Source organism: Camellia sinensis, chromosome 7 (assembly GCF_055761805.1).
Source record: "Camellia sinensis isolate YWXY chromosome 7, ASM5576180v1, whole genome shotgun sequence".
Classification (NCBI taxonomy): domain Eukaryota; kingdom Viridiplantae; phylum Streptophyta; class Magnoliopsida; order Ericales; family Theaceae; genus Camellia; species Camellia sinensis.
The window spans coordinates 20,157,256-20,171,384 of NC_138967.1; the positions used below are offsets into that span (position 1 = coordinate 20,157,256).

Below are 14,129 nucleotides of genomic sequence, written 5' to 3' on the forward strand. Positions count from 1 at the left end.
CCCATGTGGGTTGTCTTCCCGAGAGTGGTTTCTTTTAAAAAAAAATAATTTAATTTTTGTAATAATATCTCAAAATTTTATAATATAAATTATAAAATGATATAATTTTTCTCATCACAAAATATAACATTTTGTACACTATAAAATATAATATTTTGCTCACCACGAAATATACACCCATTTTATACACTATAAAAATATACAAATTTTCACCATATGGTACACACCACAAATTCAACTTAAAATATATATTATAACCATATATAATAAATAATTACAACTCCCAATATGGTCACTACTAATCATGTAATTAAAAAGGACCAAACAGTTAAACATGAGTCATAAACAAACTCCAATTAAATTGAATCCAAGCCATGGGTCTTGAATTAAATTCTCACTCATAATCCAAACATGGCCCAATTATATACCAAAATAAACCCAACAAATCTATCCAAATCATGATCTAAACATTAAAAATTAAATAACAAAATTCTGCTATAAATTAAACTGAACACCAATCAGTCCGTGAATTTTCATAAAATAAATACTCATCATTAAATTCTGAAATTGTTATCAAATGTGCTAGACTCATATGGAAACAACATGTAAAAATTTTATAATTTTTTGAGATCGGGAACTATTTTTTTAAAATACAAAATCGAACTTTTTTCGCACAGAATTTACACACTCAAATTAAAAAATTTGCTCAATTAAATTATGCACTGGCTATTTAAAAAAAAACAAATTTGGGTCATTACATCTTGTAATTTTTTCAAACACTGATTAAAACATCCTACTGTCGGAGCATAAGCATATGAAGTAAACAACAAAAAAAAAAACTATTCTACTCCTGAAAGTGTTGCTGAACCTTGGACCGGAGAACTTATCCCTCAAATTGGCCTTCAAGTGTTGGAGACAAAAACAGTGGTAAGCAGTAGGTAAAACCTTGGGTAAAGCCTCCAAAAGTTCAGCGTTCCGATCAGATATAAAGGTAATTGGTCTTTCATCCAACAATATATTCGACAAATGCATAAAAAACCATTCCCAACTATTTGTAGTCTCTGTATAGACAATTGCCATTGCAAGAGGAAAAAAACCTAAAAAATAACATTTTACAATTAGTAAGTATATTAAACAAAAAGAACAAATACATTAAATTTTTACTCTGAATAAAAGTAACATGTTACTCTAAAAATAAGTAATTTGTTACTTTTCAATAAACTATGACAGTAATATTTACCTTGATCCCCATCCTTCGTTGTAACTGTTAACAAGGTGCCCTTTAGAAAAGGACCATTGATAAACAATAGAGGACGACAATGCCTAAACCCTTGAATGGAAGTATTAAATGGAACAAAAAAACCTCTTAACCGTCCGCTTTAATGGTTATAGTCAAGCTGCAAATAGCTACCAAGATTTGTGCTTATCACAATATCCATATACCATCGAATCTCATCATAAGACATAGAAAAATCCCCAAAAGTAGTAGTCCTATCTTTCTCAACTCCCAACCAAGCATGATTGTACATAATGGTGAACCCATATTGATCTGTAAATTGACACACAACATCAATTGGATGAGTTTGGGGATTCACATAAACTTCATTAACAATTATACTTGTAACCAAATTTAAACTCATCCTTGAGTTTTTAGAAGTACGAACTGCAGCTCCACAATTATGCTCATCATGTAGAGTCCTAATGTAGAAAAAAATTATTAGCACTCTTTAGAGATGCATGTACTCGCCATAAACAACCTTTGGACTCCTGCATTGAATACACAGTAATGGCCACGACACTTCTCATTCTTCACACACACAAACTCAAATCCTTTTTCAATGGCATATTTACATAATGCAGTCCAGAAATCCTTCGCACCTCTAATAAATCTTTGACCTACATGAGTAAATCTATTCACCCATCCAGAAGGCAACAAATTCCTTTTTTCATGTTGACAAAACATAGTGAGTAAATCCATTTCATTATCAGTAACATTGGATCCACTAGCCTCACCCAATTCTCTAACTCCATGTTTCACTTGAAATGCCCATTTCAATAATAGTCACATCAACCCAGTCAACACCAAGGGGGTAAACAAGCAACAACATATTCTAAAAATCAAAATCATCATCAATCATGCATTGCGAATGTTCAGGTAAACAGTACGATAACAGTATGCAATCACTAATGTCAAACTTCTTTAATTTATGACTTAAGAAATCAGTTAAGTCCTTCAACGTGCAGTTTGATACAACCTTAAACACAATGGTGTGATCACCATACTTGCATAACAACATAAGAGGTGGAACCATTTTTCAAATATATAATCAATTGACAGTAAAAATATACTGTCAATCAAAGTAAAATTTTACTGACACAACAAGTTCAAAAACAAATAACAAAAGTACATAATACCAGAGTAAAATTTTACTGTCATTGTATCAAAAAATAAAAATAGAATAGATAACACCAGAGTAAAATTTTACTCTCATTTTATCAAACAAAAACAGAGTACATAGTACCAGAGTAAAATTTTACTCTCATTCTGTCAAACAAAATTAGATCATACACAATAAAAATAAATCAAAAAACAAAAAAACTAATCAACAAATCAACATACCTAATTGAACTCGAACAATAATCAAACACGTGATTGAAGCAAAACCTCTAAAACGCGATTAACACTCACAAATCTCGATGAAACTCACAAAATCTAATACAAATTTGTATAGATTTGAAATGTAATCTCTCGTTTAATTGAGAGTGTTGATCGTTGATGGCGAGATTGTCTATTGTTGGCCAAGGGCGAGATCGTCGGCGCCGAGATCTTCAAATTTTGATGTCGTCTTCATGGATTTCACAGATCGTCTTCATGGATTTTGTAGATTATCTTCACTGACTCGAATATACAAGATCCTTGTATATATGAGCTTCGATTTTCAAATATTTGTAGATTATCTTCTCAATCAATTTTCTTCTTTAGTTATGACATTATTTTGATATATTTAGTTATGGCATTTTTGTGTTTGGTTATGACTTTTTTTTTTTTTTTTTTTTAAGTTATGACTCAGAAAATATGAAATTATAGTATTTTCTTCTATGGTTAAAAGGTACATATGGTACACACCATTTGAGTGCATGTACCATAACCTTTCCCATTGGTTATAATTTAGGATAACCAAACTAATTAAATTATAGACAATCATTTTAACAGAAATCTGATTCAGCCCAAGATAAAGCCCAAGCATGTGTGTTTAAAACGGGCCATTTCTTTTGTACTAGGCCATTATAATAAAACAAATCAAAGTTAGACTATTAGGCCATGTTAAAGGAAATTTGATTCAGCTCAAATAGAAGCCCAAGCTGAAATCTCAAGCCCAAAACAGTTGACCTTTCAATGGGTCATTTCTTTTGGACTGGGCTATTATGAACCAATTAAATCTAATCCTTTTAATTCAAACCAGAATGTATTAACTAGAGTGCTGCTATTAACAATTCATTAATTATTTTGAATTTTTTCATTTCTTTGGATTCTTACTTATAAATTTTAAAACTCTTAAAATTTCTTTTCTCCCCATAAATAATACCAAAATTATTATTGTAAAAACAGTCTACCCATTCAAATGCACACCTTTACATCCCAAAAAGTCTCTCTCCTCAAATCCTAACAAAACCTACGATAGTGGAACCTCCCAAAACCAGTGGAAAAAATTTGTAGTGATTAAGAAAATTTTCCTCTACTTCATTACGATGTTTGTCATCTGTATGATTTTTTTTATTACATCTTTTCACACACAAAACATAATCCACTTTCATGATTCTCTGATTGATTTTCTGTGATTCATCCATGGCTTCACTATACTTGTATGCTCTCTGTGTGAGAAAAACAGAATAGGATTTCACTCTCTGATCGCCTCATGGTCAACCAGTCGATCTACCACCGAAGGGTGGTCCAACATCCTTTGTCTGTCTGCTTCTGCTTCGATTATCTGTTCTCGAGCAAATAAGAAATATTTGGTTACCTGTTCCTAAACAAATAAACAACGTTCGACCTTGTGTTTCCAAATTTTGATCATATGCACAAGAGTTCAGTCTCGAAAAAATGACGAACAATTTTTATTATTTTCGCTATTTTTTTTCAAGAAACTTACCTTTATAAGGCCAATCTCCTTTGAGCTAAGATTACCATCAAAATTATGAACCTCTTTTGATCTTTCATTGTTATACTCTCGTCTCATGGAGTTGTAGCTGCCGAAAAAACTTCTACTCATTGTCATTGTTGAAGGAGTATATGTAATTAAATGGTTGCCACTATTGCTACATGAATATTACCGCCAAAGGGTTTTCAAGGTTTTGAGGGTAGGTAGGTTTTGAAGGTGGGATTTGGAGATAATGGATGGTTGGTGATGGAGGTGGGTGGTCTCATAAATCCTAACTCATGATGTAGTGAGTGTGTAAGCTTAATTGTGAGAAGGAATGTCTCAAAATTTTTGATGTCCTTTTTAGTAATTTCTTTTGAGGTTATTATTATAAAAAAAAAAAAAAGCTAAAAAATGAGCTCATGATGTAGCGGGTGTATGGGCTTAATTTTAGATTTTCATATTCACAAAAACGAGAAATTAAATTTGATAAAAATACTTCGGGAATTTATGGGGCTAAATACTAGAATGGTGTAACGCCCCCAAAATAATACAATAATGATAACTCATATGCGGAATAATTGTGAGAAACAACATACTTTCATATATCAGAGTTCACTATTTAACAATCAGTTAAATACCATGTAGGCTTACATCTTTCCAAGTCATTGCTTGGTTACACAAATTGAATCTCGCTCATTACATCTTAAGCCCTCGGCTTTACAAATAACAAACGTACACACATAAGGCATAAATAAGAAGCTCTTGCTTCTCAAAAGTCCATCCATGCTATTGCCTTGGAGGAAACATCTCACCTGCACCTGAAAATGATATTCCCATATAGGGTGAGCCAACAGCCTAGTAGAGATAATTTAACACAATATATGAGGTTTAGCAAAGGTATAAATACCACGTATATAAACAATACCGATATGAAAGTATCCACAAGGCCTGCATACCCATATGCCACTAAGACCAATCTAAATCCATTTTCCCTCAATTCATTTCTAGTTCAAGTATAGTACTCAATTCATGAGTCAAATTCATTATCCTTCAACAACCAAAATGAGATTACCGCTCAATGGTTTTCCATTTATGCAAAACACCCATAAACACTTCAAACTTGCCATTTTACGGATATTTCGTCCGAAGGAATCGACACCCATTTATATATAAAATTTCGGGTCTTTCACCCAGGACACTCCGACCAACTTGTTTTAAATAGAGTCCATCCCTTTTCTCCTCCCAAACAAATATACATATGCAATGTATTTATAAGCATAATCATATATAGAGTACATCCCCTTTCTTCTCCCAATAAACATACATATAATATGTATTTATAAACATAATCACATATGGAGTACATCCCCTTTCTTCTCCCAATAAGCATACATATACAATGTATTTATAAACATTGTCATATTCAATGACACCAACAATAGATTAGCATTAAATCCCCTAATCCTCATACAATTTCTACAACAATCATGACTATCTTCCACCGATAGCCTAATAAATTTATCTCTAGACATATATTAAATCTCAAGATAAATAATTTATTTAAAACTTCCAAAGGTGTGAGATAATACATATCCAATTTCACCACCTATTTCAATAACCATCCAATTTAACATATTCAATGTTAATTCCAATTATTTCTGCAAAATAATCATTTTATTAGGGAAAAAATCCCCCTTCTTCCAATATTGACCAAACACCCAAAATCAACTATTTTGGTACACCAAGATCTTGTATTCAAACCCCCATACTCATTTATCTCTTATACATCAAGAACCCCTCTTTCCATTTCACACTCAAATCTTAGATTTGTCCAAACCACAACCAAATCTCATCATCTATACACAATAGTAAATAACTAAGCTAAAAACTATATTAGAGTGTAGAAAATCCCTACCTCAAGCTTAGAAGAAGAAAAGAGTTGAAACCTCCAAAATCAACGATGATGAAACTCGATCTCCACTGCACACAACGAAGCCCTCGAGAAGTTACACAACTTTGACAAAGGAACTATGGCCAAAATCCCAATGGATTTGGAGAAATAAAAGAGAGAAGATGTTTTCTAGAGAGAGAGGCTCTAGATCTGGATTTTTGAGACTTCTAGAGAGAGAGAGAAAGCAGAAAAGTGATCTAAAATGTCACTTTCGCGACCTGTTAAAACACGGTCCGCTCGAGTGTAAGACACAAACTCCTGCTTGAGCGTGAAACCCTGCGCTCGAGCGTGAAATATGCTTTCCTAGTATTTTTGCAGACACAGTCCCTATAGCGACCCTGGTTTTGACCTGTCTCTTGTGGTGTTCCGGACTCGGGGTTTGTATGGTTTGGAGGGTGGTTTATGTCTTGTTTCCTTTGTCTTCCCCTTAATGTTGGTCATTGGGTTACAGTTGTGTGTTTGGAACAGGTTGGTTGCTTGCTTTTCCAAAACTTTGTTGCCTAGAAATTTGCCTCTTCGCTCGAGCGAGGCTTCTCGAGCGAGGCTTCTTGCGCTCAAGTGAGCTCTGTGAAAATGTGTCTTCGCTCGATCGAGATTTCCTTCGCTTGAGCGTGCGTCTGCGTCTCTGTAAAACTTGAAGGTTGGTGTTCTTCACTTGAGCGAGCTTTCCTTCGCTTGAGTGTGCTTCTGCGTTGCAGACTTGAAGCTTTGTATTGTTCGCTCGAGCAAGCATTCCTTCACTCGAGCGAGACGACCTTTTGTGTCTGGTCGCTCAAGCGAGAACTCCTTTGCTCGAGCGAGCCTGTTCATATCAGATCATGAATGTGACATTTTAGGTCACTTTCAACAACCCATTCTCTCTCTAAAACCCTCCATAAACAAAGATCTTCATATTCTCTCTCTAAAATACACCTTCTCTCTAGGATTTCATCTAGATCCATTATGTCCTTGGCCCTAGTGTCTTTGAGAATAAGGTAGAGGGCTTCAAGAGCTTCGTTTTGATCCAAGAAGAAATTGGTTTCGTCATCTTTGGAGTTCCGTTGTGTTGCTTGGGTTTTCTACACTTGAGGTAGGGATTTTCTGTACTCTGATTTGGTTTTTAGCTTAGTTATTTGCTATTGTGTATAGATGATGAGATTTGGTTATGGTTTGGACAAATCTAAGATTTGGGTGTGAAATGAAAAGAGGGATTTTTGATGTATGAGAGATAAATGAGTATGGGGTTTGAATATAAGATCTTGGTGTACCAATATAGTTGATTTTGGCTGTTTGGGTTAATATTGGAAAAGGGGAATTTTTGCCCTAATTTGATAAAATGATTATTTTGTATAAATAATTGAAATTAACATTGAATATGTTAAATTGGATGGTTATTGATGTGGGTGGTGAAATTGGATATGTAATATCTCACACCTTTGGAAGTTTTAAATAATTATTTATCTTGAGATTTAATATATGTCTATAGATAAATGCATTGGGCTATCGGTGGAGGATAGTCATGATTGTTGTAGAAATTGTATGAAGATTAGGCGATTTAATGCTAATCTATTGTTGGTTGTCATTGAATATGACCGTACTATAAATACATTGTATATGTATGTTTATTGGGAGGAGATAGGGGATGTACTCCATATATAACTATGTTTATAAATACATTGTATATATATGTTTATTGGGAGGAGATAGCGGATGTATTCCATATGTGATCATGTTTATAAATACATTGTATATGTATGTTTATTAGGAGGAGATAGTGAATGTACTCCATATGTGATCATGTTTATAAATACATTGTATATGTATGTTTATTGGGAGGAGATAGGGGATGTACTCCATATATGATTATGTTTATAAATGCATTGCATACGTATATTTGTTTGGGAGGAGAAAGGGGATGGACTCCATTTAAAGCAAGTTGGCCAGAGTGTCCTAGGTGAAAGACCCAAAAGTATATATATATATATATATAAATGGGTGCTGGTTCCTTCGGACGAAATTTCCGTAAAATGGCAAAGTTTGAAGTGTTTATGTGTGTTTCGCATATTTAGAAAACCATTGAGTTGTAGTCTTATTTTGGTTGTTGAAAGATAATGAATTTAACCTATGAATTGAGTAGTGTATATGAACTGGACATGAAGTGATGGAACATGGAATAAGATTGGTCTTCGTGGCATATGGATATGTAGGCCTTGTGGATGCTTCCATATCGGTATTGTTTATATACGTGGTTTTTATATCTTTGCTAAACTTCATATATTGTGTTAGATTATCTCTACTGGGCTGTTGGCTCACCCTATACAGGAACATCATTTTCAGGTGCAGGTGAGGTGTTACCTCCATGGCAATAGCATGAATGGACTTTTGGGAAGCAAGAGCTTCATGTTTATGCCTGATGTGTGTGTGTGTTTGTTATTTGTAAAGCCAAGGGCTTAAGTTGTAAAGAGTGAGACTTTATTCGTGTAACCAAGTAATGACTTGGAGAGATGTAAGCTTTCATGGTATTTAATTGTTTGTTAAACAGTGAACTCTGATGTATGAATGTATGTTGTTTCTCATATTTATTCCGCATATGAGTTATCTTTATTATATTATTTTGGGGGTGTTACAGTCCCCGCTCGAGTTCTCGAATTCCCGCTCGAGTGTGGAGCAAAATTTTTGTGAAGCCCACTCGAGCATAAGAATGCCCGCTCGAGCGGAAGAGCCAAATTCTGGGCAACAAAGGCTTGGAAAAACAAGCAACCAACCTGTTCCGAACACACAACTACAACCCAATAACCAACATTAAGGGGAAGACAAGAGAAACAAGACATGAACCACCATTTAACCCATACAAACCCGAGTCCGGAACACCATAAGAGACGAGTCAAAACCAGGGTCGCTATAACCTCCCCTCCTTAAAGAATTTTGTCCCCGAAATTACAAATCAGGCTCTAAAACATAATTGAACTACTCACAATCATGTTATTCCCACAAGTTCAACACCATGACTCATTCTCCGATCATCTATTTACACTGACTCGTTTCACAAGTCCCAAATTAAAATGAAATTTTCAATTTTCCCAAAACATTTTACAATGTTTAACCAAAGTCAAAATTTTCAAAAATCGTACATAGCATATACAATGCTTCCAAAAATGATACAACATCATCAATATTTCAAATTCTCAAAACATAAGCAATGTTTATATCAAATCCATATTCTTCCCAACCAACCATAACATATACAATGTTTTCATAAGTTAAAACATATACAATGCTTAGACTTTTCATTAATACAATAAATTCTCAATACATGCTCATGCATCAACAAACAAATCCGGATATTTCTCTCGGACTTCTAATTCACGTTCCCAAGTTGGCTCATCAACTCCGTGATGTTTCCACAATACTTTTACCAAGAGAATTGTCTTGCCTCGCAAGACTTGATCCCGTCTATCCAAGACTTCCACCGGTCTCTCCTCATACAAGGTGTCCCCATCTACCTCTAAGTCAGTCCAATCCAACACGTGCGATAGATCTGGCTCATATTTTCCAAAGCATACAAATATGAAACACGTTATGAACCTCGGAAATTTGTGGCGGTAACGCCAAACGGTAAGTAACCTTCCCAATCTGCTCAAGGATCTCAAAAGGGCTAGTAAACCGAGGGGACAACTTCCCACTCTTTCCAAACCTCATCAAACCTCGTTTAGGTGATATCTTCAGAAAGACATGATCTCCCACCTCAAAAGACAAAGGTCTGCTCCTATGATCGGCGTAACTTTTCTGGCGACTCTAAGCCGTAACTAACCTCTTACGGATAAGTATAACTTTCTTCGTAGTTTCCCAAACCAACTCTAGACCCAACAAAGGTGAATCACCCACCTCGGCCCAACACACTAGAGATCTACACGGTCGACCATACAAGGCCTCAAACGGTGCCATGCCAATACTCGATTGGAAACTATTGTTATAGGCAAATCCCACTAAGGGCAAATGCCTCTCCCATGAATTAAAATCAAGGACATAGCCTCTAAGCATATCCTCAAGGATCTGAGTAGTACGCTCGGTCTACCCATCATTCTGAGGATGATACGCAGTACTAAAAGTCAATCTGGTGCCCAAGGCACTCTGCAAACTCTGCCACAACCGAGCAGTAAAACGGGGATCTCTATCCGAAACAATCATCACACGGACCCCGTGCAACCTCATTATGTCCCTAATATACAAGTCGGCAAGATAATCTACCGAGTGACTTACGCGCATGGGAATAAAATGCACCGACTTAGTCAATCGGTTAACCACCACCCAAATGGCATCATTACCCGGTTGAGTCCTTGGAAGACCCACAACAAAATCCATCGTGATATGTTCCCACTTCCACTCAGCTATAGGCAAGGGTTGCAACAAACCTGCTGGCCTCTGATGCTCGGCCTTCACTTGTTGACAAGTAAGGCACTTTGATACAAACACAGCCACATCCTTTTTCATACCTCTCCACTAAAACTGGCGACTAAGGTCATGATACATCTTTGTGCCTCCCGGATGCACCGCAAGGCGCGAATGATGAAACTCTCGGAGTACTTCCTCTTGGCAAGACTTCGGTACAAACAAGCGATCACGGTACCTCACACTCAGGTCAGGATACACAGTCAAACCTCTTTCTACCTTTCCATTAGAAATCTTCTCAGAACGATTTCACCTCAAGGTCACCCTTCTGTGCTTCCAACACTCAATTCACAAGTGTAGGTTGTGCAACTACTGAAAACAAAGCTGCGAATTCAATAGATTTGCCCTGTTGCAAGTCAAACTCATTAAGAGTACCCATCATTTCCCATTCTCGGATGGCGATAGAAGCTACATTGCTAACTGGCTTTCTACTCAAAGCATCAGCCACAACATTGGCCTTCCTGGGATGATAATGCAACTCAAAATCATAATCCTCTATAAATTCCATCCACCTCCTCTGTCTCAAATTTAAGTCTTTCTGTGTAAACAGATATTTCAAACTCTTGTGATCAGAGAACACTTCAAATTTCTCACCATACAGGTAATGCCCCAAAATCTTCAAGGTAAATATCACTGCTGCTAACTCTAGGTCATGGGTGGGATAATTTCTCTCATGTGTTTTCAACTGCCGTGAGCCATAGGCCACCACTTTACTCTCTTGCATCAATACACAACCTAACCCTTCCCGTGAAGCATCACAATAAACTGAATAACTCAAACCCCTCTCCGGTATAATCAATACTGGAGCAGTGGTGAGTCTAATCTTGAGTTCTTGGAATGACCTTTCACAAGTCTCACTCCACACAAACTTGATTTTCTTTCTAGTCAACTTAGTCAAAGGTGAAGCTAGTCTAGAGAAATCATTCACAAACCGACGATAATACCCAGCCAACCCCAAGAAACTATGAATCTCGAAAGCATTCCTAGGTTGTGCCCAATCTTGCACTGCTTCTACCTTAGATGAATCTATAGTCACCCCTTCCCTTGGCACTACATGCCCTAGGAATTTAACCTCTTCCAACCAAAAGTCACATTTCCCAAACTTAGCATACAGCTTATGGGCTCTAAGTAACTCAAGTACTACTCGTAAATGTTCCTCGTGTTTCTCCTCAGAAGGTGAATAAATCAAAATGTCATCCACAAAGACAACCAAAAAATGATCTAAGATTTTAGGGAATATCCGATTCATTAAATCCATAAACACAACTGGAGCATTAGTTAGCCCAAAAGGCATCACAAGAAACTCATAATGGCCATACCGCGTACGGAATGCCGTCTTCAGGATATCTTTCTCCCTTACCCTCAACTGATGATAACCCAATCTCAAATCTATCTTAGAGAAACAACAAGACCCCTTCAACTGATCAAACAGATCATCTATATGAGGCATTGGGTACGCATTCTTAACAGTAACCCGATTCAACTTTCTGTAATCAATACAAAGCCGTAATGCTCCATCTTTCTTTTTAGCAAAGAGAGCTGACGCTCTACAAGGTGAAGTACTAGGGCAAATAAAACCCTTATCTAACAATTCCTGGAGTTGAATCTTCAACTCACTCAATTCAGCAGGTGCAAATCTATATGGAGCCATAGAAACCGATGTTGTGTCAGACACTAAATCAATAGAGAACTTGATCTCTCGGTGAGATGGTAAACTAACAAGATCCTCGGGAAAAACATCCGAGTATTCACAAACTACCCTTGGCAATTCAACCCGAATTTCATCACACTCACTACTCAAAAGGCTAGCAAGGAGACAACTAAGTTCACTCCGCCCATGCGGGTCATATACCAGTGATAAGACTCAATCCATCCGGTCTACCAAGAAATAAAAGCAATCACCGCTCAAGGTACATACAGTAACCTTCTGATGGTAGCAATCTATAATAGCCCGGTATGACAATAACCAGTCCATACCTAATATGACATCAAAACTATGCATGTCAATCAATATAAATGCAAAAGGTAATCGACGACCAGCAACCTCGATGTCACAACCCCGACATCCTTGTCTCAAGATAATCTCACCACCAATTGGCGACTCTACACAAATAGGAGATGCTAACTGTGGCAACTCCAAACCCAAAACTGATGCAAACGCATACGAAATAAAAGAATGGGAGGCACCCGTATCAATCAACACATTAGCAACTGAATTGCAAAACAAAAAGGTACCTCTCACTACAGAAGGAGCAGGTACTAGATCTGGCCCTACAACTGTATACATACATCCAATAGGCCTCTTCTCAACCTGTTCACCCCTTAGAGCATAAGCCTGATGCACAGACTGAGCCAAAGAGACTCCCTGATTGGCCCTCGAGGCCTGTGCTGACTGTGCTGGCTGGTGACTCTGTGTCTGTCTCGAACCAAACGCACCAGGTGTACCACTCAACTGTGGACAAAACCTCTTCAGGTGCCCCGCCTGCCCGCACTGATAACAAGTGAGCGGCTGGCCTTTTCCCTGACTCTGGCTCTGAAAACGAGCCAAAGATGATGCTGCTCGTTGTCCTCCTCTTCTCAGAGGACAAGCTGGAGACTTGTGGCCCAACTGACCACACTTAAAGCAAGTAAAATCTCCTTGCCCACCTCTCCCAGAACCTGAACTCAGTATTGGAAAAGTGGACCTCGACTGAGTTCCCTGAGACTGTTGAGGATAGAAACCTCTCTGCCTCTTACTGTCTCTCTGACTATCCTGACTCCTTCTGGAGCCCATCATCCTTTCATCTTCTGCCTGCAAAATAGTTTCAAGGTGGGCTGTAGACTGCACAAGGCGCCCATAATCTCTAGTCATGGAATCGGCAACTTTATACATTAGCCCGGTTGTAGACACCCCATTTTCGACCGCCCATAAGACTTGGGCGCTACTGATTGTTTACTTGGTGATGAAAGGTGTGCAGTGCAGAGGTTCGATTTCTTCGGCAAGGAGAGAGTCAAATCACAACCTTACACCCCATTTTTGGACTAAAACTATTTTGACCAAAAATATTTTTAGATCTTAAAACCCTCTCTTTCAAAATAATTTTGAAAGAAGTTCCTACAATGTTTCGAGACTCGCATTTCGTTAACTGTTGCATTTTTCGATAAACCGAGCAAGGACAAAGTGGAAATGAATGAAAGAGAGGTGAAATCTTTGAAAAATCTTTCAAAAAACCTTATCTAGGGGTTTGGAGGTGAAGAAAAGAGGAGAAGAGAGAAGAAAACTAGTTGGAGAAGAAGTTGGGCATAAATCCAGGTAGAATCGAAACTGAGCAGTCTTCACTCAAATGAGCATAACTTTTTTCAAAGTTAGAATTTTGATATGAGGCTGCCACCATTGGAAAGAAGACTTCAAGGGCTTTAATTTAGGCTCAAGAATGACCTACAAAGAAGTCTATATGAAGGAGTTATGTCTGGTTGAAGTCGGGCCCAAAAAGCAGATTTTTCTAGCCAACCAGAGATGGAGAATGCTGGCAATAAATGGGATTTTTTGGCCATGTGCCGGTCATGAATGGCCTATGCCAGCCCCCTACCGTCCAAGAGTGTCCCATGCCGGCCAACAATGATGTAGT

The 14,129-nt window shown here is 37.2% G+C and overlaps 1 pseudogene; it reads right to left on the bottom strand.

Moving 5' to 3' along the window:
• LOC114264688 (putative calcium-transporting ATPase 13, plasma membrane-type) overlaps positions 1 to 14,129 on the bottom strand; it is a 52,011-nt pseudogene that overhangs the window by 18,493 nt on the left and 19,389 nt on the right.